The following is a 25,700-nucleotide window of genomic DNA, read 5'->3' as shown; positions in this document are numbered from 1 at the left end:
TTCTGAGGTTAGGTTATAAAAGTTCTTTGTCTTGCTTCCTCTTTGTCTCTGTCTTTCCCTAGAGGAAGCCAGCCGCCATGTTGCGTGCAGCTTTATGGAGAGGTCCACATGGTGAGGCAACAGGAGTCAGCTTGGAAGTAGAATCTCTAGCCTGCTCACAGCTTCAGATGACTACAGTCCTGACCAACATATTTGAGTACTGTCTTTGGAGATACTCTAACACAGAACTGCCTGACTAAGCTGCTCACGGATCCCTGATCCCAAGACTTTGTGACATAGTATTATATTAAGATGTAAAGTTTGGGGGTAATTTGTTAGGATGCAATAGATAACTCATCCAACCACATATCACCTGTGATAATAATCAATCAATCTCTTCTCTTCTTCATAGGAAGAACCTCCTGGTGTTGCTAAGGTCGAGATTTGGGTACAGTGATTCCAATGGAATGACTCACCATTTAGCTACTGGAGGATATGTTATTCACCACCTCAAACCATTGTCTCTTCTGCCACGTGTTCCTGATTAACTGCCGCTCTTGGAATCCAGCTCACAAGTCTCATTGGCAGCTCCTCAGGAGAGCAAGACCCCTTCTGAGAACAGGTATTCTGGCTTTTGTTGCTGTTGATCATGAACCACTGCATCAAATTTGTTGCCTTGATTCAGATTCAGATGGTTTCCATGAATTAAATTCAGTTTTAGCTTGCAATGACCCTTCCTAGAACACATACAAGGACTAGGAAAATGAAGAGCACTTACAAACTCGCATCACTTACACCTCAGTCCTGAACCACATTTTCCACCAGCTTGATTCTTCACCTTTTTAACCATTTTTTCTTACCATTTGGGTCCCTGTCTTATCTCTGCTTCCCTAATTCTGGCTTTCTATCCTTTAGGTCGCCTTTGATAAAGATCCTTCCTTGTTTCACTTGGCACTGTGGTCCTTCTCTCTTGGTGCTACCTCATCGGTAGAGATTTGGCCATGGTTTACTCTGTTACTTATGCCAGAACTCCTTGTATACAATGCCGTCAATCTCTAAATATAGACTGCAGTGGTTGTCAATCAAGGTTGGCATAAATATCACCTGGAGAGCTTGAAAAAACTATTCAGATGTCCAAGTCTTGTGAAAGTGTTAGCTGCTCAGTCATGTCTGACTCTGCAACACCGTAGACTGTAGCCTGCCAGGCTCCTCAGTCCATGGAATGCTCCAGGCAAGAATACTGGAGTGGGTTGCCATGGCCTCCTCCAAGGACACTGGAATGCTACTCAGGGATCTTCCTGACCCAGGGAGTGAACCCAGGTCTCCTGCATTGCAGACAGATTCTTTACCATCTGAGCCACCAGAGAAGCCCCAATTCAAAACCAATTCAATTATCTAGGTATAAGAAAGGCTCAGGCAGAATATTTATTAAAAGCTTCCTAGCTGACTTTCATGAGTAGCCAGATTTTAAAAGCAATAATGTGCGGTGAGGACCAAGCAAGTTCCAGTGCTGTACCCATTAAATGTAAACCATCTGGGAACCAGATTCACACTCAGTGGCCAGTTTGTGACCTCTGCCTAGAGGGTGAGTTGACAGGCTTGCTGGGAAGCCCAGAGGCTTTGTTTGTGTACTTCCGTAAGATGCTCCAGATGGGTAAAGGAAACAGTGAGCAGGGAATTCAGAAGCAATTAGCTGGTTCATTTGCTTCCAGGGCAGCCCGGCTCCAAGAAGACATCTGATAACCTGCAGATAATTATAAGTTTATGATGAGATACTATTGCTGAAAGATGGCATCACGCACATCTGTTGTTTAGAAAAAACTGTTGCAGAGATTTTGACTTAGCACTAGGAATCTCAAACCATAGCTAATGGTGTTTTCCTCTGAAAAATTCTTCTTGTGCACATGGAGATTCAAGATAGGACGGGCGTCAAAGCTATAAAAAAAAAAAGAATTATAAGCTTGCTTTTTAGGGGAAGAATAAAAGTACCGGTGTCTCCAAATACAGTTCTTAACCTAAAAATATAAATGATGTATCTTTTTGCAGTTGTTTTATATATATATATATATATATATATATACACACACATATGACATTGAGAATATGGATTTGATCTCTCAAATAGTGTGAACAGCAAGATTATCAAGATGAATAAAATATCATTTAAATGATCTTTTCAAATTTGTCTCCTCTAACACGTTTATATAGGCTTCCCAGGTGGCTCAGTGGTAAGCAAGAGATGCGGGTTTGATCCCTGGGTCAGGAACATCCTCTGGAGAAGGAAGTGGCAACCCAGTCCAGTATTCTTGCTTGTGAAATCCCATGGACAGAGAAGCCTGGTGGGCTACAGTCCATGGAGTTGCAAAGAGTTGGTACACATTAATCACTTAAAGTGTATCCTCTTAAGCTTCTCCTGGAGGAAGGACACTTAAATTAGTTTAACAAGAGTGTTGTAAAAAGAAAATTTACAAACTGCTTGTTTTATCACTGTCTCTACAGTTGGCTGTTCTTACAAATGTATCAATGTTACTAGGTTAATTTGTTCTTTATCCTAACGTATTTAATAGGAGGAAATGAAATTGTGTCTTAAAGAGATACTCATTTCTCTTTGGTCAAACTTGGAAGTAACTGTGCAGAGTGGTTTCTCTGAGGGTCAAAACCTTGAAGGGAAGGCCAAAGGGACACCACAGAATGTCGTGGAGAGGTGAGTTGAGGGACCCCTAAGACATTGTTTTTCCGTTCCTATGAGCAACCATGTATTTGATGCCTGATTGTCACATTACTTTTACTCAGTTAATAGCTCCTTTTCCTCTGCCCCTCTCTATCACCCTTCTACCATCTGATTAGCAAATTAAAGCATACTATATTGAACAATGAGTTTTACATGTACATATGGATGTATACATGTAACTTGTATGTGGAATCTAAAATATGACACAACAATAACACTTACATAAAAACAGCATTTTTAAGGGATGCTAATATGAAGAGCAAGTACTTTTGGGATTTCTTTTTACATTTTAACTAACAGTTTAAAATGTTTTAACATAGCCATTGTCACTGCTCTGTTGATTCACATTTAATGTGTGTTAGTCACTCAGTCTTGTCCGACTCTTTGTGATCTCATGGATTGTAGCCAACTGTAGCCCATGGAATTCTCTAGGCAAGAATACTGGAGTGGGTTGCTGTTTCCTTCTCCAGGAAATCTTCCCAACCCAGGGATTGAACTCGGGTCTCCTGCATTGCAAGCAGACTCTTTACCAACTGAGCCAAAATCAAGTGTTTTTTGGATTTTTTCCCCCACGTTTTAACTAGCAGTTTAATATATTTTAATATAGCCACACTGCTCTGTTGATTAATATTTCATAGTATTGATAATTTTAAAAATTTGAGTTAGTTTTATTCATAAGCTAAGTGCAAGGGTACGGGTTAAACTCCATTCATAGTCTCGATAAAGAAAATTTATGTATTGAAAATATAGCGAATATACTAAATAGATACAAATATTGATCAAGAAATTCAATATTTGAAACTGGGAGTTCTTAAACATTTTCAGTATTCCAGGCTCATTCTGACTGATGGTCCAGCTTACTGGATATCGGGCTCCTTGTTGGGTACACGAGGTCCATTTCTCTCTGAGAGGTACCAGGCTGTAGAGGCACACAGACCTTCTTTTGGATCCTGGCTTCAGCAGTTATGTGACTCTAAGCAATCACTTCCCCCCTCATGCTTAGTCTCCAAAAGAAAGGTGTAATATCCGCTTCCCCAGGTGATTATTATATCAAATACTGTGAATGTAAAGTACAGATATGCTAGTCAATGAGTGTTCCCTCTAAGCAGACACTTCATTAAGTGCTGAAGGGAAGAAGGAGAAGTATAAGGCATAGCCATTGTCCTCTAGCAGCTGACAGTATATTTGGGACAATAAAATACAAAGAATCAAAGGTAATCAATTTTAAAAAAGGTATTTTTAAAAAATTTAAATCAGCACACATTTATTATCTCACTGTCACTATGGGTCAGAAGTCTGATTTTCACAACATTGCACTCACAATGTCACTTGGACTGTGTTCTCTTGTGGAGACTTTGGGAAAGAATCCACTTGTAAGCTTACTCAGGTGGTTTGATAATTTTTTCCTTGTGGCTATAGGGTTGAGGGCTTATCTATCAGAGGGCAGACAGAATAGAAACCACAATTACAGAAAACTAACCAAACTAATCACTCGGATCACAACCTTGTCCAACTCAATGAAACTATGAGCCATGCAGTGTAGGGCCATTCAAGATAGATGGGTCATGGTGGAGAGTTCTGACAAAACATGGTCCACTGGAGGAGGGAATGGCAAACCACTTCGAGAAGGCAAAAAGATATGACACTGAAAGATGAACTCCCCAGCTCTATAGGTGCCCAATATGCTACAGGAGAAGAGTGGAGAAATAGCTCTAGAAAGAATGAAGAGGCTGAGCCAAACAATGGCGTGAAAACAATGCCAAGTTGTGGATGTGACTGGTGGTGGAAGTAAATTTCTGATGCTGTAAAGAACAATATTGCACAGGAACTTGGAATGCTAAGTCCATGAATCAAGGTAAATTGGAGGTGGTCAAACAGGAGATGGCAAGAGTGAACATCAACATTTTAGGAGTCAGTGAACTAAAATAGACTGGAATGGGAGAATTTAATTCAGATGACCATTATATCTACTACTGTGAGCAAGAATCCCTTAGAAGAAATGGAGTAACCCTCATAGTCAACAAGAGTACAAAATGCAGTACTTGGGTACAACCTCAAAAATGGCAGAATGATCTCTGTTTGTTTTCAAGACAAACCATTCAGTATCACAGTAATCCAACTCTATGCCCTGACTGCTAATGCTGAAGAAGCTGAAGTTGAACGGTTCTATGACAAACCATTCAAATCACAGTAATCCAACTCTATGCCCCGACCACTAATGCTGAAGAAGCTGAAGTTGAACGGTTCTGTGAAGACCTACAAGACCTTCTAGAACTAACAGCAAGAAAAAGATGTCTTTTTCGTCATAAGGGACTGGAATGCAAAAGTAGGAAGTCAAGAAAATACCTGGAGTAACAGGCAAGTTTGGCCTTGGAGTACAGAATGAAGCAGGGCAAAGGCTAACAGAGTTTTGCAAAGAGAACACACTGGTCATAGTAAACACCCTCTTCCAACAACACAAGAGATGACTTTATACATGGACATCACCAGATGGTCAATACTAAAATCAGATTGATTATATTCTTTGCAGCCAAAGATGGAGAAGCTCTATACAGTCAGCAAAAACAAGAGGAGGAGCAGACTGTGGCTCAGATCATGAACTCCTTGTTGCCAAATTCAGACTTAAATTGAAGAAAGTAGGGAAGATCACTAGACCATTCAGGTATGACCTATATCAAATCCTTTATGAGTATACAGTGGAAGTGACAAATAGATTCAAGGGATTAGATCTGATAGATAGAGTGCCTAAAGAACTATGGACAGAAGTTCATAACATTTTACAGGAGGCTATGATCAAAACCATCCCCAAGAGGAAGAAATGCAAAAAGGCAAAATGGTTGTCTGAGGAGGCCTTACAAATAGCTGAGAAGAGAAGAGAAGTGAAAGGCAAAGGAGAAAAGGAAAGATAGGTCCATCTGAATGCAGAGTTCCAAAGAATAGCAAGGAGAGATAAGAAAGCCTCCCTAAGTGGTCAATGCAAAGAAATAGAGGAAAACAATAGAATGGGAAAGACTAGAGATCACTTCAAGAAAATTGAAGTTACCAAAGGAACATTTCATGCAAAGATGGGCACAATAAAGGAAAGAAATGGCATGGACCTAACAGAAGCAGAAGATATTAAGAAGGGGTGGCAAGAATACACAGAAGAACTATACAAAAGATCTTCATGACCCAGATAACCACAATGGTGTGATCACTAACTAGAGCCAGACATCCTGGAATGTGAAGTCAAGTGAGCCTTAGGAAGGATCATTATGAACAAAACTAGTGGAGGTGATAGAATTCCAGTTGAGTTATTTCAAATCCTAAAAGATGATGCTGTGAAAGTGCTGCACTCAATATGCCAGCAAGTTTAGAAAACATAACAGTGGCTACATCTGGAAAAGGTCACTTTTTATTTCAATTCCAAAGAAAGGCAATGCCAAAGAATGTTCAAGCTACTGTACAATTGCACTCATCTCATACGCAAGCAAAGTAATGCTCAAAGTTCTCCAAGCTAGGCTTCAACAGTTTGTGAATGGAGAACTTCCAGATATTCAAGCTGGATTTAGAAAAGGCACAGAAACCAGAGATCAAATTGCCAATATCTATCAGATCATAGAAAAAGCAAGAGAATTCCAGAAAAACATCTAATTCTGCTTCATTGACTATGCTAAAGCCTTAGACTGTGTGGATCACAACAAACTGTGGAAAATTCTTAAAGAGATGGAAATATCAGATCACCTAATCTGCCTCCTGAGATATTTGTATGCAGGTCAAGAAGCAACAGTTAGAACTGCACATGGAACAACAGACTGGTTCCAAACTGGGTAAGGAGTATGTCAAGGTTTTATACTGTCACCTTACTTATTTAACTTATATGCAGAGTACATCATGAGAAATGCTGGACTAGGTGAAGCACAAGCTGGAATCAAGATTGCTGGGGGGAATATCAATAACCTCAGATATGCAGATGACACCACCCTTATGGCAGAAAACGAAGAGTAACAAAAGATCCTCTTGGTGAAAGAAGAGAGTGAAAAAGTTGGCTTAAAACTCAACATTCAGAAAACTAAGATCATGGCATCTAGTCCCATCACTTCACGGCAAGCAGATGGGGAAACAATGAAAACAGTGACAGCCTTTATCTTTCTGGGCTCCAAAATCACTGCAGATGGTTACTGCAGCCATGAAATTAAAAGATGCTTGCTCCTTGGAAGAAAAACTATGACCAACCTAGACAGCATGTTAAAAAGCAGAGACATTACTTTGCCAACAAAGGTCTGTCTAGTCAAGGCTATGGTTTTTCCAGTGGTCATGTATGGATGTAAGAGTTGGACTGTAAAGAAAGCTGAGTGCACCGAAGAATTGATGCTCTAGAACTGTGGTGTTGGAGAAGACTTTGAGAGTCCCTTGGACTGAAAGGAGATCCAACAAGTCCATCCTAAAGGAAATCAGTCCTGAATATTCATTGGAAGGACTGATGCTGAAGCTGAAACTCCAATACTTCGGCCACCTGATCTGAAGAACTGGCTCACTGGAAAAGATCCTGATGCTGGGAAAGATTCAAGGTGGGAGGAAAAGGGGATGACAGGATGAGATGGTTGGATGGCATCAGTGACTCGATGGACATGAGTTTGAATAAGCTTCGGGAGTTGGTGACAGACAAGTCCGACATGACTGAGCAACTGAACTGAACTGAACTGAATCTCATGTATTTTTCCTGTCAGAAACCAGGACATTTCCTTTCATTTTATGGGTCCTATTACCCTCACCCTATGTGTAAAGATATCTGATTTAACTTAATTCTCAAAATGACCATTATGTGATACATTTCATTGATAAGAAGTAAAATAAAAAATATACCTTAACTATGAGGCATAGAATTACTCTGTGTAATGAGTCAGAGATTATGAATATGAATCAATGAATTTGTATTAATAGTACAGGTGGGATCAAGAATCTGTATGTTATGGGCTGTATAAGCTGTCATTGTCAATCTAAGGCCTGCTGGTGTGTAAGCCCAAGCAAGTGGAGACAGTGCAAGGAAGCAGATGTCAGTCAGGTTTCCATAACTACCCGTGGTTTGCTTTTCAAGGGCTGATCTTCAGTACATGTTGACAAAAGTGCTCCTGGAGCAAAAGGTGGGGAGTGAGTCATCCTAGGGGCTGGTCAGAGTCAAGGGAAATAGAGTAACCAAGCTCAGAACAGGGATTCTTCACATGCAAGTTCTCTTTGGGGAACAAAGGAGAGAAAGGAAGTTCATTTCTTTCCTTTTCTATGAAGTTGCCCTATAATGAAACTATTCATTTTGCACTCGTGGCAGCCTTATACTAATAATGGATTGATTTCATGACACTTACACAACAATAGACCTCCTAAAATAATTAAGCTTGATTATAACCTTAGAAAGTCACTGAGTTTGTGACTGTATATTTCCTATGCTCGATTTTTGAAGATCAACCTGAAAAGGTAGATCTAAGTCACACATCACTTCATGGATAAGTGGCATGCTTTGTGGGCCCTTATAGTGTCACTGTGTCTACACAGTTCAAGTTGCTTTAATCAATTGCATGAAAAGAATGTTCAGTAAAATTTGAGGGGGTTGTATAAACAAAGCTTTTTGATGTAATACAAGCTTGATGGGTTATTATTTTTTTTCAAACTTGCAGAAGAATAGCTCACAATTTGATGAATCACCTGATATCCCCTAGTTCATGCATAGTGAAAAACAAAGAACCCAGGACACATGATTTGTGTCCAAGAAGTGCTTCTTAAAAACCTGCAGGTCTTTAAAGACAGTAAAATAGCCCATGAAAGTATTTTTCTCTGAAGACATGAACAAAAATTATGACTTTTATAAAGGAGATGATTTTAATGTCTGAGGGACACATGCAACATGGTGCCCTAGAATCCATTCACATTCGAAGGGAAGGTAATGTTATTTGGAAATTATAGTGTTCTAAAATGAAGCAAATTTGTGGAAAACAAGCACTATTCGTTTTCTTGGAAGGCCTTTGGGAAAATATGTCTCCAAGTGATCATGTGGAGCCAGTATTTCAGAGACAACATAGGAACCACATGTCCTATTGCTTGCATGTCCAGTGATGCCTAGCGTGGGTGTTCATTGAGCCTGACAACCAGATTGTCCTTAAAAGCAGCTGATCTCATTCCCTGTGGGCGCCGAGTTCCTTCTTCCTGAAGTTGTGGATGAGTCCAGAAGCTCTGGCGGGTCCCTGCCTGCAGGACCCCTAGAGCTCCCTCAGACCCACACCACCTTCAGGCACCACGACAACCTCTGCTATCAGCCCGCTGCAAGAATGCGGATGCAGCCGTTAGCCTGTGCTCTTAAGCCTTTTGTGGTTAACATGAATAGCATTCTTTCAATTGCTGCAGATATGAAATATTCTCTGTCTTCAAGTCAACAATTAAAAATTCAGGGTCATATTTTTGCAGGAGATGCTGGAAATGTTTGAGTTGGGGGGGAAACATTTTAAACTTGAGTGGTATGTATATTTATTCTGTGTCTACGTGTTGCAAATGAAGTCAAGATTTTTCAGTTATTCAGGTTTTATTAGGATAGGAAAAGTCAAGACAGATGGTAGGCTCACCAAATAAAATATTTTTTATTACATTACTGAATACTTAACAAATAGTTATTTTTGTGAGTGGAAAAACGGACTGAATGAACTTCTCTGCCCCTTAGTTCTCTCATCTGTACAGTGGGGATAATAATATATGCACTGCAGATTTAACAAACCCCTCTGCCAGTTTTAGTATCTGTAAAGTGGGGGTAATAATACCACCTGTGTAGCCTAGTCCCACCTTATTTTTCCTTAGGAATTTAGAAACATAGCCAAAAGGAAGTCTGCTAACATTCTCTGCAGATTTGTTTGCTTTGAAGCCTTTTCTTTCATTTTTTTTCTTTTTAAGTTAAAAAAAAAAATTCTCAATCTCCACTTCCACCTTCTCTTACTTCCCTGGAGCACTTCGCTCACCCTCCCTTTTCTTAGGTTCTTAACAGTGTCACCCAGCCTCCTACTCCTTCCTATAGTCTGCTCTTTCCCCTGAAATGACCCTCTTCTTCAGTCAAATGATCCACCTCTGCTCCTTTCAAGGTCGATTCTAGGGTCCCTTGGAGCCCCCTCGAGGAGCTGTATGTGCTGCATCTACTCCATCCCCTGCTGACCTCAGGGATCTTCCCAGTGTTCTGTGCTACGGTTGTCATGGCTCTTGTCATGCTAAAACGATAACTGCTGATTTACAAGCTTGACTCAACCATGCTTGTAATACTGTATATGTGTTGATTCTGTGGGTTCTGGCAGAGTGCCTAACACATAGGGCTTATTAAATGCCCATTGAAGCGACCAGTCAAATTAATAAAATAAGTCTAGTATTTTGCACATCATCTAATTACCTGCCTCTTCTGATACCCTTTTTAACGATTGCTCCCCAAAGAACAAAGACAGAGGAGACATATTCATTTACCTAATACCTCTTTGTTCAATAACGAGGTGAAATAGCTGCCCTGCAGGCACCTTGTTTGTGTACTTGGTGTACTGACCTCCCTGCTGCTGTGGGGGTTTTTGCTGTTGTTGTTGTAATATATATAAGTAACAAAATTGAAGAATTATTTGCTAATATAGTCATTGCCAGATTGTCATGTGCTGATTCATGTGTTAAAATAACCAACACTCTATTTGTCCAAGACGATAAACCTATTTCTTTTAGGGAGATGAATAGTGGTCCAAGTAAGTTTGGCCACCAAAATGTTCTTTTACAGGATACAGGATGCAGGGAATATTATCACATACCAGTAGCAAAGTTTTGATAAGTGGGTGCAGAACCCAAGAGGTTGTGACACAATATGTTCTAGTTTTTCTGGAAGAACTCCAGTTTATATGGCTTGTTGGAATATAGTTATTTGTAGCACCCTCTTTCTGTCTTACCTGTGTCCTAGGTTGAAAAGTCATGGTCACCAGATTGAGAGGGGAAAATGATGGTGGCTCACACATGAAAGGATCTATCTGCTGGTGAGTGTCCTATGTGTTCCTTTCATCTTATTTCTTGTCCTCTGTCTTCCAAGGAAGAACAATCTCCCCTCTGGTGGCTGCACTAACCAGACCATTTTGCATCTCACTCTTAAATGGTCAACTATCACTTCTCCTAGTATTTCTTTTATTAGACAACTGTGAATAAACTACATTAATTATTGCTTTAATTAAATTGTGCAAGTAGAACTCTTGGTAATTTGGCTGAAATATATCAATGGGAATTGTGTGTTCTTGCATTTGGTCATTTGGTTCAGACTTATAGCTGAAGTGGAAGTGCATAGAATCTTCTCCATAGATAATTCTTCTTGCTTAATCTCTTAAAATGGTAAGTACCAATAAATTCAGAGGAAAAAATGGGTACAGAATCAGGATAGGCACAGAGGACAGCACAGAATAATTATTTCCAGATGGCGACTCTTGTCCAAATTGCCAGTTAGGTGTTCTTGGTTTAGAGGAAGAGCTCATTGTGGTTGACCTTGAACATGGTTGGGGTTAAGATTGGGGAAAGGATAGCCATGGTGGCTATGAGCTCATCAGTTAAATCAAGCCATTTGGTGTCAGAGCATGAGTATAAAACCTTCTGGGAAAATCAGGAAGTTCAGGATACAGAGTTTTCCTGTTTCAAGGGCAAACAGTCAGTCATTAAAATTAAAATTCAGAGGTTTTGTTAGGCAGCTGGAAAGTCAGGTAAATGAAGGGAGAAAACACAGTGGCAGGAGCAGTTTAGATGAGTTTTGAAGTATCTCAAACACATGAAGAAGCAGAATCAAAGTATTCTAAGAAAGAAGGGATTTCTCCCCCTTTCTCCCTTCTTTGTTCTGAGTTTAGGCCTGTATCTGAAATTCTTTAAACCATCATGAATGCACGTGTGCTCAGTCACGTCAGTCATGTCCAGCTGTTTGCAGTCCTGTGGACTGTAGCCTGCCAGACTCTTCTGTCCATGGGATTCTCCAGGTAAGAACACTGGAGTGGGTTGCCATGCCCTCTTCCAGGGATTGAACTTGCGTCTCCTGCATTGCAGGTGGATTCCTTACTGCTGAGCCACTGGGGAAGCCCCCAAACTAGCATGAATAGCCTTTCCTTATTTTTAGTGGGACACATTTCCAAAACTTTACTTATATCCTCGAATTTAGCTGCTGCTTTTCTTTTTTTTTTAAACATTTGAACACATTTACTTGCTATTGAGATGTCAGGCTAAAGACCTACAGCTTCCAAATACCTGATGATTTCATTTGACTTGATCATATTATCAGTACCTTCCCCATTTTCACTCATATTTGTGCAGTGTGTGTGTGTGTTAGTTAGTCATGTCTGAATCTGTGAGACCCCATGGACTACATACCACTTGGCTCGTCTGTCCCTGGAATTCTCCAGGCAAGAATACTGGAGTGGGTTGTCATTCCCATCTCCAGGGGATCCAGGGATTGAACCCAGGTCTCCTGCATTGCAAGCAGATTCTTTACCAAATAGTAAACCCAAAATTCAGTGACATGCTTCATAATTGCACAATCAGCCAAATTGAACTTTTTCCTAGGCCGATGATAAAAACTTTTATGAATAGCTCAAAATATTTGTTTAGTGGTGGATGAATGGAAGTCCATATTTGGCATCATAAAGGCTGGTTATCCATTCCCAGGTGGTATGGTGGTAAAGAATCCGCTGCCAATTTAGGAGACATGGATGAGATACCACCTCACATAAGTCAGAAGGTCATTATCAAAAAATCTGAAAACAATCAATGCAGGAAAGAATGTGGAGAAAAGGGAACCCTTCTACACTGTTAGTAGAAATGTAAATTGGTACAGCCTCTATGGAGAACAATATGGAAGTTCCTTGAAAAGCTAAAAATAGAGCTATCTTATGATCCAGCAATCCCACTCCTCGGCATATGTCCAGAAAAACAAACAAACAAACAAACAAACAAAAACATGGTTTGAAAGGATACACACACTCCAATGTTTACAATAGCCAAGTTGTGGAAGCAACGTAAATGTCCATTGACAGAGGATAAAGAAGATACAGTACACATATATAGTTGACTACTACTCAGCCATTAAAAAGAATGAAATAAGGCCATTTGCAGCAACATGGATAGACCTGGAGATTATTATAGTAAGTGAAATAAGTCAGACAAAGATAAATATCATATGATACCTCTTATAAGCAGAATTAAAAAAAAAATAATACAAATGAACTTATTTATGAAACAAAAACAGACTCACAGACTTAGAGAATGAACTTATGGTTTCCAGGGAGGAAGGGTGGGGAGGAGGGATATACTGGGAGTTTGAGACTGACATGTATACACTGCTATATTTTAAATAAAATGCCTTTACATGAAAAGTAAATAAATAAATTAAATGAGGAAAAAATAGTAACATATTAATGAATTCTATTGAGTATTAAATGAGTTCATTGAAGGACTTTCCCGGTGCCAGTGGCTAAGAATTCACCTTGCCAGGCAGGGTGCATAAGTTTGATCCTTGGTCAGGGAACTAAGATCCCACATGTCACAAAGCACAGCCAAAAAATTAAAATAAAAAAAATCTTAAATAAAAGAGATCATTAATGTAAAGTACTTATAATTATTATTGGCATAATAATTTTATTATAATACTAAAATTTTTATTATATTACTTTTTATGTAATAAAATTAATCAGTTATATCATTATACATAATGATAGCTTCCCTTCAAAAGGAAAACATAACAAAACAAAGTAGAAAACAGTGAGCAGTGTTTCACAGAATAATTAAACCATCCTTGTGCTTTCTCTTTCTCCACAGTGCCCATTTCAAATGTCCATATTCCTCAAATTTCTTAAGCCATCACCTCCCCTTTTCAAAACGTGATCTAACTTACCAATCACTTACTTCACACAGAAGGTGACGTGATAGGATGGGTTCTCCACGAGCTTCTGCCCACCCGTCTAGGGTTTCACTGGAACCACTCTGTCATTTCTTTCTCCCTCTAATTACAATGAAAAGGGTGCCCCTTCTTCCATCTGAGATGGATATCTTTTTGCATTCTCTCTTGCCTTCGTACAGAAACCCTGCCGCTCTTATTTCCTCCTCCACTTTATTGAAGCTCTTCACTGTAGCATTAGAGCATTTGATAGACCTTTCTTCAGGTCTGCAGAAATACCCTGCAGGAAAGGGACGAGCCTAGCATGTGCGTGAGTGCTAAGACGCTTCAGTCCTGTCTGACTCTTTGAGACCCTGTGGACTGTAGCCTGCCAGGCTCTTCTGTCCAAGGGATTCTCCAGGCAAGAATATTGGAGTGGGTTGCTGTGCCCTCCTCCAGGGGCTCTCCCTGACCCAGGGATTGAACTCGCCTCTCTCATGCCTCCTGCATTGACAGGCATGTTCTTTACCATTAACACCACCCAACAAGCCTAGGCTGCATGTCTAAAAGATTAGCTATTGGCTGCCTTCTCTGTCATGCATTGTGCTCACCAGGGGACGTATGGTTAACAAGTGCATGCTGACATAGATCTTATATTTCTTACTCATGCAGATAAGCTTTTAGAAAAAAATTACCAGAAGAAAGTTAGGTAATAACAAGTTATTTAAACAAATACAGCAGAATAAGGGAATAGGAAATATATACTTTTATTATAAGATGATCAGAACATCTGAGGGAAGGTTCCTGGGCAGAGATTTTAGCATGCCCTGAAGCAGAAGCATGCCTGGTATTTCAAGGAATGACAAGCTAGGTAGCTAGTGTGACTTCTGTGCCCAGTGAGATGGGGAGAGGTGGGAACAGAAGAGGCAGACTAGATTATATGAGATATTGTAAATAATGTTATGTTAGAAAAGAGTCATGATATCTGCTAAGAAGATGGTGGTGAAATGATTGGATCATCTAACAGCTGGTAGTGGATGGGGTTGGGGTGAGAAGTTTTCCAAATTGAGATATATTTTAAAAGTTGTTGTTGTTGTTTAATGGCTAAGTCATGTCTGATTCTTTTATGATTCCATGGACTGTAGCCTCCCAGGCTCCTATGTCCATGGGTTTTCCCAAGCAAGAATACTGGAGTGGATTGCCATTCCCTTCTCCAGGGGATCTTCCTGACCCAGGGATTGAACCCACATCTCCTGTACTGGGAGACAGATTTTTTACCACTGAGCCACCAGAGAAGGTAGAACTGACAATCTGCCTGATGAATTAGGTGTCAAATGTAAGAGAAAAAGAAGAGTTAAGGAGACATATGCCAGGTGGTCCACCAATCTAATCTGGAATCTTGCAAGGACAGGAATGTCTCCACCTCAAGTTGAGGTTGGTGATAATCAAGGTTGGTGATGACAGACACAGGGAGCTGGGAAAATTTAGGAGCAAATGAAAGTGAGACCAGGCTTCTTCCAGTCTCCTTCTGCTAAGCATTCTTTGCTAGACAGAGGGAACAGTCCTGCTGTGAAGATACAGATATGGAGTAGCTTAAAGATAAGACTTATTTTTAGGACCTCCATCCATAAAAGTAATTTTTCAAATTGTCTTAAAGTACAGGTCAAGAATACAGTTGCAGGCATTAAATGAGAGACTATCCCATGGGAAAAGAGAAATATGCTTCTAGAAGATAGAATTGCCTGGATTCATATAGCTATGACCTGACAAGGGAGTTGGCTTTAGTCCTAGCCCATGGAATTGATCACAAGCACATAAACCCAAAGCAAATAGACCAGCAGCCTACAAAATTTTTAAGTGAGCTGTACTGCCAAAAAAACCCTATGACTGGCCAAAAGAGCCTGTATTTCTCAAATGGTAAGATAATCCCAGGGGTCCAGGAATCACATCAACAGGAAGTGGGCTGCTCAAGTGGTCAGGCCCCAGGAATTGCCTCCTTTCCAAAGTCTATCTCCCCGGAAGACAATGGACAAGGGAAATCCATTCATAGGTTAGAACCAGGGGTGTTCTGATTAGTCAACCAAGGAATGCCTTCCATTGCCAAGGCAGGTTGTCCTTGTTATTTGTGGCTAGCACATTATGATATATGCCATGTACTGGAGATTTCTGCATGTTTCACACTGCCCTCTTTTCCAAATGGAAGTTTTATTTCATTTATCCAGCTTGCTACTAACGTTTGTTAATGGAAGTGCCAGGATCTATTACATATTATCTTGGCCTGTGTTTTTCAGAAAGTTGAACCTGAAACAAAGGCACATGTACTATTGCTTTATTAAGATGTGCAGACCTTGAGGCTTAAGAGCAAAGAGAGTCAATCAAGTAAGATTGTTTTGTTGTTGTTTAGTCACTGTCATGTCTGACTCTTTTGTGACCCCATGGACTGCAGCCCACCAGGCTCCTTTATCATGGAATTTCCTAGGCAAGAATACTGGAATGGGTTGCCATTTTCTTCTCCAAGAGATCTTCCCAACCCAGAGATCGGAACTGCCTCTTCTGCATTGCAGGCAGATTCTGTACCTCTGAGCCAGCCACCAGGTAAGCCCAAAGAAGAAAGAATTCCTTGACCAGGAGTTGAACCTAGACTGCTGCAGTGAGAGCACTGAATCCTAACCACTAGACCACCAAGAATATATTAATTGGTTTGAAAGGGCTGCAACTAAGTGCTCGTACATATTAAATGACACAGAGTTGTCCTCAGGGAAGCCATATAAAGTATGTCTTATAGGTGTACCTAGGAGAGGTGGTGTGATGGAGAGTGAGAAAACAGTTTTTCATTAGTTTTTGTCTCCCAGCAGTTAAAAGTTTCTCTTTGGAGTACCAACAATTTTGCATTCTGAGTTGTGCATACATGGGCAACAAGTAAAGACTCATGGGCTCTCACACCTCAGTATCAGCAAGGAAGCCACAGGGCAGGAGGAGGGGAGGCGGTGCTAGGTTGCATCCGCATGATGCTAATAGAATCCCACTTACTGTATGATGTGATGATAGAAGGATAAAGGCAAGTGAAGCTGAGCGTATTTGAAGTACTATAAAGAGGTGTGGGAAACATTGTAGGACTAGTTTTCGGGATTGAGAGGAACATACTTGCATCTGATGAAGGATGATTATCATTCAGTAATCCTGGACTCGGAGCCACGTTTACTAGCTAGGTGAGAACTTACTCGTCTCTCTTTTTAGTGGGACTTCATGTAGTGTATGTAATTGAGAATTTTTGAAAGTATATGTACAGAAGCTGGTGTAAATGGTTGCTGTATAGCTAACAGGTAGACAGAAGTTGTCTCCCCAGCAACTGTTGCACTGGCCCCCATGATCATGCAGCACCTGTATAATTTCTGTGGGTTTGACCCTAGACCTCTTCCAGTGGTGAACTCCAGTTGGGGTGAGCTCACTGATATTGTCTCACACCTTATGGGCTACAGTGATTCCCTCTGGAATGTTAAGTAATCCATGTCCAAGTCAATCCAACTTACCAACAAATATGTAAGACTTTTGCTTCATGGAGAATTGCTCTGGACTGTATGGTTTGCAAATGTGAAGCCTGGAAATGCTGTAGCCATTTTGTTAATCTTGAAGGAAAACAGCCTGAGGGTGAAGCCAGCTCATGGAAAAGCACAACAGTGAGAATACAACAGAAAAATATGGTTGATGCCCTAAACCAGCTGCCTGAAAACTACCCTACGGTTTATACAAAGTGATAAGTTCTCTTTATTGTTCAGACTACTTTGATGTGGTTTTTTTTTTTCCCCTTGTACCTTAAAACACCCTAGTTGGTATACTAATTGATGGAGTAAAGCTGAGGATAATTTTGTCTGAGCTGTAAAGTACTAAAGGGTGCATTTATAGAGTCATGACAGTAACTCAGGAGATTATGAATGTGTGGTGGAAGATATCTGCAAACCACCAAGTTCAGGTAGAGTGACTAGGTTATAGATTCCTGATTTAGTTGCAAGGAGGAAAACTAGAACATGGTCTTAAATAGCTGAGTTAAAAATGAGTCAACCAAATTGCACATATATAGAGAAAGAATGTGTTATCAGAGGGATATGAGCAGCATGGGACCTATAACTGGTGTTTCTTAAGGAAAAAGGATTTTCAGTGGTTATCCAATATTATTCATACATCTGAATAGAGTCATAAGCACTCTCACCTCCCAAATGATATATTAGAATTTCCAAATAGTCATCAAGCCTGTCTCTCTTTCTTTGTTTGGAATCTATGCTTTCCAAACAATTTTTATAAAAATAGAACTAGTATAAACTCACTAGAAAGAAATATCTTTCAGTGTAATTTTTTCTTTTGGAAGAGCAGCTATAAAATTAATGCTAAAACTTAGGCATATCAAAAGAAAGTCAGTTATTAGTTTTTCAAGTGACTAGTTTCAAAATACTAATTACTTAGAGTGAAATAAAGGAATAGTAATATTTTGTCATCAACTAACAAGCTAGTACTTCTAGATATTATATCCCTGTGAAATATAAACTCCAATAATTTTAATGATGATTTAGTAAATAGGACTCACATTGTTACAACTCTGACTTGGTAATAAGTATATTCATCACCACCATCATCAGCATCATCATCACCACCATTTTAATGATGGGAAAGGGTTTATGGTGGTGGTAGAAAAGATATATAATTATCTTTTCTGTTATATGTGCCTCATGCACTTATACATCATATCACAATATACCACATATATTGTGTTCAGTAAGGGCTTCCGTGGTGCCTCAGGTAGAGAATCTACCTGCAATGCAGGAGGCTAGGTTTGATCCCTAGGTTAGGAAGATCCCCTGGAGAAGGGAATGGCAATCCACTCCAGCATTCTTGCCTGGGAAATCCAATGAACAGAGGAGCCTGGTGGGCTACAGTCTCTGGGGTTGCAAAGTTTCAAACATGACTGAGGGACTAAACCACTATCACCACCATTGGGTCTAAATATTTGAAAATTATTTGGATGGATGAGTTAATGGATGAATGATAAAAATGAAAGCATGGATAAACCAGGATCAACCCAAGGCAAAACTGAATCTTAATACATAGAAATATAAAACTTATAAAATGCCTTTATGTGTATCATCAGGTTTAATCTGCACAACATGTCGGGTCATTATTATCCACATTTTATAGATGACAATGAGGTTTGATGAGACTGATACAAGGATGCAAGATGGTGATTATGTGGTCGCTAGGGTAAAACTAGTTGCATTGAATCCTAGCCTTACTTACACTTACTAACTGGACCAATGCCACAGCTCTCTCAACTGTAATGGGGAAAAATAATGAAATCTACTTCATAATTCTGTCTGAAAGGTAAACAATAAAATTCATGTAAATGCTGAGGACTATGTCAAGGATGTAATAAACAATAAATAAATTTAGCAATCATTATTTTTGTGGCTGAGTGCCTTGTATTATGGTATTCCCAGGTGGTGCTAGTGGTAAAGAACCCACTTGCCAATGCAGGAGAGGTAAGAGATGCAGGTTCGATCCCTGGGTTAGGAAGATCCCCTGGAGGAGGGCATGGCAACCTACTACCGTATTCTTGCCTGGAGAATCCTATGGACAGAGCCTGGAAGGCTACAGTCCATGGTCTCAAAGAGTTGACTATAAATGAAGTTACTTAGCATACATGCCTTGTATTATGTTGCAAGTTATTGTTTTAATCATAGCTTAAGTAAAGAGTGATATTTTGAAACTAAAATGGTATCTAATGGAAATAAAGCGTTGCTGACTCCATCAGTTCAGTTCAGTTCAGTTCACTCAGTCGTGTCCAACTCTTTGTGACCCCGTGAATCGCAGCACACCAGGCCTCCCTGTCCATCACCAACTCCCAGAGTTTACCCAAACTCATGTCCATTGAGTCGGTGATGCCATCCAACCATCTCATCCTCTGTCTTCCCCTTCTCCTCCTGCCCCCAATCCTTCCCAGCATCAGGGTCTTTTCCAATGAGTCAACTCTTCACATGAGGTGGCCAAAGTATTGAAGTTTCAGCTTCAACATCAGTCCTTCCAATGAACACCAGGACTGATCTCCTTTAGGATGGACTGGTTGGATCTCCTTGCAGTCCAAGGGACTCTTAAGAGTCTTCTCAAACGCCGTAGTTCAAAAGCATCAATTCTTCGGCACTCAGCTTTCTTCACCGTCCAACTCTCACATCCATACATGACCACTGGAAAAACCATAGCCTTGACTAGATGGACGTTTGTTGACAAAGTAATGTCTCTGCTTTATAGTGTGCTATCTAGGTTGGGCGTAACTTTCCTTCCAAGGAGTAAATGTCTTTTAATTTCATGGCTGCAATCACCATCTGCAGTGATTTTGGAGCCCCCCAAAATAAAGTCTGACACTGTTTCCACTGTTTCCCCATCTATTTCTCATGAAGTGATGGGACCAGAGGCCATGATCTTAGTTTTCTGAACATTGAGCTTTAAGCCAACTTTTTCACTCTCCTCTTTAACCTTCATCGAGAGGCTTTTTAGTTCCTCTTCATCTTCTGCCATAAGGGTGGTGTCATCTGCATATTTGAGGTTATTGATATTTCTCCCAGCAGTCTTGATTCCAGCTTGTGCTTCTCTCAGCCCAGCGTTTCTCATGATGTACTCTGCATGTAAGTTAAATAAGCAGGGTGACGATATACAGCCTTGACGTACTCCTTTTCCTATTTGGAACCAGTCTGTTGTTCCATGCTGACTCCATACATGCAATAAAAAGCCATTAGGAGTCTTTCGTATCTTGCTATCATTGTGGCCACATATTCTCTAATTTTTGGTTCTCTTGGTATGTCTATTCCATTACTTCTCTCTGCAAAAGGAATCTCTCTCATGTCATCAGTAGAAAATAGCAAAGTGGTGGTCTCAGGCTTACTTTTCTGTGTCCTTTCAGTTTAAGCACCTACCAATCCCTACCCAGAATTTCTGTGTCTCTAGGCTGAATTTTTCAATGTGAGAATCCCACTGACTTTTACCACTTAGATTAATTGTCTCTCCACTTAGACTAATCAGATGATCACAAAGTCCCAATATGAACACAAAGACCTACTCCTGGGGTCATTTTTTTTTTTCCTTAGGGAGGGCAATAGCAGAAAGCTGGGAAGTTCCCCCAAAGCTTGACTTTAGTGAATGATAGATTGGGTGCTAAAAACCAAATTGACTTCCTCATCACCATTCTGACACAAAATAACTCCTGTGTCATTTGACTCCATTCTGACTTTATATACTCCTGTCTAACCTTCTGGAATGCATTTTTAAAAATTGAAATATAGCTGATTCACAATGTTGTATTAGTTTCAAGTGTACAGTAGAGTGATTCTAATATATAAATATATATATTCTTTTTCATATTCTTTTCCCTTACAGGTTATTACAAAATATTGAGTATAGTTCCCTGTCCTACATAGTAGGTTCTTATTTGTTATTTATTTTATATAGAATAATGTGTATATGTTAATCCCAAACTCCTAATTTATCCCTCCATTTCCCTTTGGTTACCATAGGTTTGTTTTCTATGTCTGTGAGTCTATTTCTGTTTTGTAAATAAGTTAATTCATATGTTTTTTTAGATTCTACATATAAATGATATCATATGAAAGTTGTTTTTCTCTTTATCACTTACTTTAGATAATCTCTAGGACCATCCATGTCGCTGCAAATGGTATTATTTCATTTGTTTTTTATGGCTGAGTAGTATTCCATTGTGGGGTGTGTGTGTATATATATATATACATATACATAGTATACATATATAGTTGTTGTTGTTGTTCAGTCGCTAAGTTGGGTCTGATCATTTTTGGCCCCATAGACTGCAGCAGGCCAGGCTTCCCTGTTCTTCACTGTCTCCCAGAGTTTGCTCAGACTCATGTCCATTGAGTCAGTGATGCCATCCAATTAAATACATACCACATCTTTTGTATCCATTTTTCTGTTGATGGACACTTTGTTTCCATGTCTTGGCTATTGTAAATAGTACTGCTCTGAACATAGGGGTGTGTATATCTTTTTGAAGTACAGTTTCCTCCAGATGTATACCCAGCAATTGGATTGGTGGATCATAAGTTGACTCTATTTTCGGCTTTTGGAACTCCTGTTTTTGATGGAACAGACACAGTGAAAGATCACCAGTTTCTTCAGTGGTTCAGAGAGAATCCTGTGCTTCTGTCAGAGAGCTCAGATCTTACTACTTCCATCGTTCAGCTTCTCAGTTGGTGCTGAATCAAGGCAACATCTTGAAAAGCTGGTTTCTGCCCTTCATGGACTCATCTCCAGGTGAGCACCACCACATCTCTTCTCCCACTGTTTCTATTGTTACCTCGATACCCTTGAAAAAGTGACAGGGCTGGTCTATCATTATTCATGAATATGTAGTAGCAATGTGGTTTTCTCCACCTAGGAACAATTTTTCTTTTCTTTTCATTTTCATAGATTCCTACGTTATTCATGTGCTTACATTGAAGAACATGAAGTCAAGACTTCGACCTGTTGTTATCATTCTAAAGGCATCTTTTGTCAAAACTTCAGTAAAAGATAAGTTTGATACTCACGTAGAGTGCAATGTTAATTTCATTGGAAAAAAGAATCTGGTAGACTCTTTAACTATGTGGCTTCTCAGGTGGTGCTAGTGGTAAAGAACCTGCATGCCAATGCAGGAGACATAAGAGATGAAGGTTTGATCCCTGAATTGGGAAGATTCCCCTGGAGAAGGGCATGGCAACCCACTCCAGTGTTCTTGCCTGGAGAATCCCACAGACAGAGGAGCTTGGTGGGCTATAGTCCATGGGGTTGAAAAGAGTAGGACATGACTGAAGCGACTTAGCAGGCAGGCACATGAAAACTTAAGCTGCAGGTTTTATTTGGGTCCTAGAGACTTATCCTTATACAGGAACCAGCAGCATTGTTTTGAACTATTCTGATGGATTAATCTTCAATTCAAATGACTCCATGCCTGTGACTATTACTGATTTGATGATTTTTTTTCTCTGCGTTGGCCAATTGTTCCAACAAACTGTTAGAAATGTGTTAGTCTTTTAGTGTTGTGTAGAGAAAAACAATGTGAAATCTTTCCTCACCTACTCTACTGAAGGAGTGAATCATCGCCTTAATCATAAACACCAGGATGTTCATTGAGACAGTAAGGAAATGAAAAAGCTTAAAGGGAAAAAATGAGGGAAAAAACAAACTCTTTAAAACTGTTTACTTTATCAAACTAGAAATGGCAAAATAATCAACTCATATTTTAAAAGGAAAATATACCCCGTCATTATAATCTAAATCTCCAAACTTAGCAAACTAGGCAAAACAAGTGTGTGTCAATAGGTCCAGTCTTTGAGATAGTTAAATACATGAGCAATTAGAAAGGAAAAGGAACAAATGAGATGTCAAGCTTTTGGCTCCAGTTTTTACATCCCATTTATGTCTCTTCTGATTTTGATTCCCTCGTAGCCTTCAATCATAGCTTATCTCAGACATGGACTTCAGTAAAATGAAATACTTGGAGTTGCTTACATGTATTATCTCTTTGCACTATTTTCAGGCTCCTGGTACAGTCACTATATTTGTTGTGTTATTAAATCTGATGGACTGTTTTTTTTATTCCTCTCATTACTTGATCTCTCAACAGTATTTGACACGGCTGTTGACATGGTTGTACATGCCTTCCTTCTTGAAACATTCCTCTTCCCTGGCTTCTGTGAGTCACTACTCTCGCATATTCCCTCCTACTCTGGCTGCTCTTTCTTGGCATCCTACCTAAATCACCCAGCTTCGATCAGATCTTTAAAGTTGGAGCCAAATTCTGAGTCTTCTTTTCTTCTCACTCTACTGTACTCCCCTAGATGAATCAGTGACTCTGATTATCATGAATTCTCTCAAATTTACAGTTTTCCCCCAACCAAGCCCTAATGCCTCTGTCAGGTTGCAGAGCAAATCCCGTAGACTGGGTGGCTTAAACAATAGTTATTTATCTCTCATGGTTTTGGAGGCTTGAAAGTCCAAGATCAAGGTGCCCACAGATCTGGTGTCTGATGGTCTTCTTCTTGGCTTATAGATGGATGCCTTTCTACTGCATCCTTATACAGTGGGAGAGAGAGGAAGCAAGTGCTCTTGTATCTTCTTGAAAGATCAATAATACTATCATAAGACTCCAAACTCATAACTTAATTGCTTCCAAAAGGCCCCTGCTCCAAATACCATCACAGTGGGGATTAGGTTTCAACATAAGAATTTGGGGAGGAGGCGCAACAAACGTTCTGTACATCACCTAGTATACTCAGTTGCCTTCTTAAAACCTCCACTGAGATATTCATCAGGTACTTTTGTTATTGCTATTGTTGCACTAATACTTGACTGTTTTGCACAAGAGCTTTCTGTTCTGTTTTATTTTCTAGTAGCTATATTTCTTAAATTGAAGTATAGTTGATTTACAATATTGTGTTAATTTCTACTGTACAGCAAAGTGTTTCAGTTTTATACACACACACACACACACACACATATGTACATTCTTTATCATATTCTTTTCCAATATGGCTTATCATAGGACATGGAATATAGTTCCCTGTGCTATACAGTAGAAGTTTGTTTATCCAGTCTCTATATAATAGTTTGCATCTGCTAATCCCAAGCTCCCAACCCATCCCTCTCCTACTCAACCTCCCTCTTGGCAACCACAAGTCTGTTGTCTATGTCTGTGAATTTGTTTCTGTTTTATAGATAAGTTTATTTGAGTCATATTTTACATTCCACAATATAGGTGATATCCATGGTATTTGTCTTTTTCTTTCTGACTTACTTTACTCAGTATGATAATCTCTAGGTCTACCTATGTTGCTGCAAATGTCACTATTTCATTCTTATACTTTATTCTGAGTAGTAGTCTATTTTATATATGTACCATATTGTCTTTATTCATTTTAATACAACTTTCTGAACCCAAACTCCCTAGTTGGAATTCAGGGAAGACCAGGGCTTAAATGAGTTTCACATCTCCTTTACTTTTATCACCCCCCTCATGTTCATACCTAATTAGCTTCTGCCTATAGCAGATTGGCAGATGCTGGGGGATAAAATAATTTCAGAGTCAGCCAAGTTCATAGGAATCTTGAAAAAGCGATTTGATACTTTATCTCCTTTAGTCTGGACAAGATATGGGGGCTTTCATCAAAGAACCTTGCAGTGAGCATCAAAAGGTGATTGGGTATGAGTCATGGTGAGAATTCATTCAGACGCAGAGATCTTGGGAGGAAAGACAGCAATGGCTTACAGGAATATAAGCTTATACCTCTCTGTTCCCCTGAAGAACCAAGGAGGACCTGAAAGGATGGTGAAGCCCTTGAGATCTGTGAGGTTTGGGAGCAGGTGCTCTTCATTTAAGAAGAATGGAAAGCAGCAGGATTTTACCCAACCAACAAGAGGTGACGACCAGCTTATTGTACTGACACCTGCCCACAGGAAAGATGATCACCCCCACCTCCAGGTCTAACCCCAGTAGGCCAACAAAGATTCTGTCTCTGAGGGAATCCAGTGATTAGAGAGAGGGAAAAACATCAACATGAAGAACATGACTCACATAGAGTTGCTGTGAGAAATGAAAAATGAGCCACTTGAGGTGAAAATTCAAGATTTTCAGGAACAAAAAAAATAGGATTTTTCGAACTCACATAATATAGCCTTTGACACCGAAGATGATTACTGCTACTGCTGCTGCTGTTTAGTCGCTAAGTCATGTCTGACTTTTTACGACCCTGTGGGCCCACCAGACTCCTCTGTCCATGGCATTTCCCAGGCAAGACTATTGGAGTGGGTTGCCATTTCCTTCTCCAGGGGATCCTCCCAACCCAGGGATTGAATCCAGGTCTCCTGCATTGCAGGCAGATTCTTTACTACTGAGCCACCTAGGAAGTCCAAGGATGATTACTACTAGACAGAATGAAATTAGTAGCCTGAAAAATATTGAGGGAATATTGAGGAAAAGTTAAGAGAATTTGAGGCTAGATCCAGATAGCAAAGTACATGCATTAAAAGAATATCAGAAGCAGAGAGAGAAAGCACTTTAAAATTTTA

At 39.8% G+C, this 25,700-nt stretch overlaps 1 long non-coding RNA gene across 1 annotated transcript; it reads left to right on the top strand.

Annotated features, from left to right (window-relative positions):
• Positions 1–1,248: 1,248 nt before the first annotated feature.
• Positions 1,249–25,278, top strand: LOC145507795 (uncharacterized). The gene is made up of 4 exons (XR_014055130.1): positions 1,249–1,564; positions 10,650–10,722; positions 21,649–21,908; positions 22,065–25,278. It is a non-coding gene; the product is annotated as an uncharacterized LOC145507795 (long non-coding RNA).
• Positions 25,279–25,700: the final 422 nt, after the last annotated feature.

Source organism: Giraffa tippelskirchi, chromosome 5 (genome assembly GCF_054371585.1).
Source record: "Giraffa tippelskirchi isolate mGirTip1 chromosome 5, T2T-mGirTip1v1.2.pri, whole genome shotgun sequence".
Lineage (NCBI taxonomy): Eukaryota > Metazoa > Chordata > Mammalia > Artiodactyla > Giraffidae > Giraffa > Giraffa tippelskirchi.
This window is presented reverse-complemented; position numbering and strand designations above follow the sequence as displayed.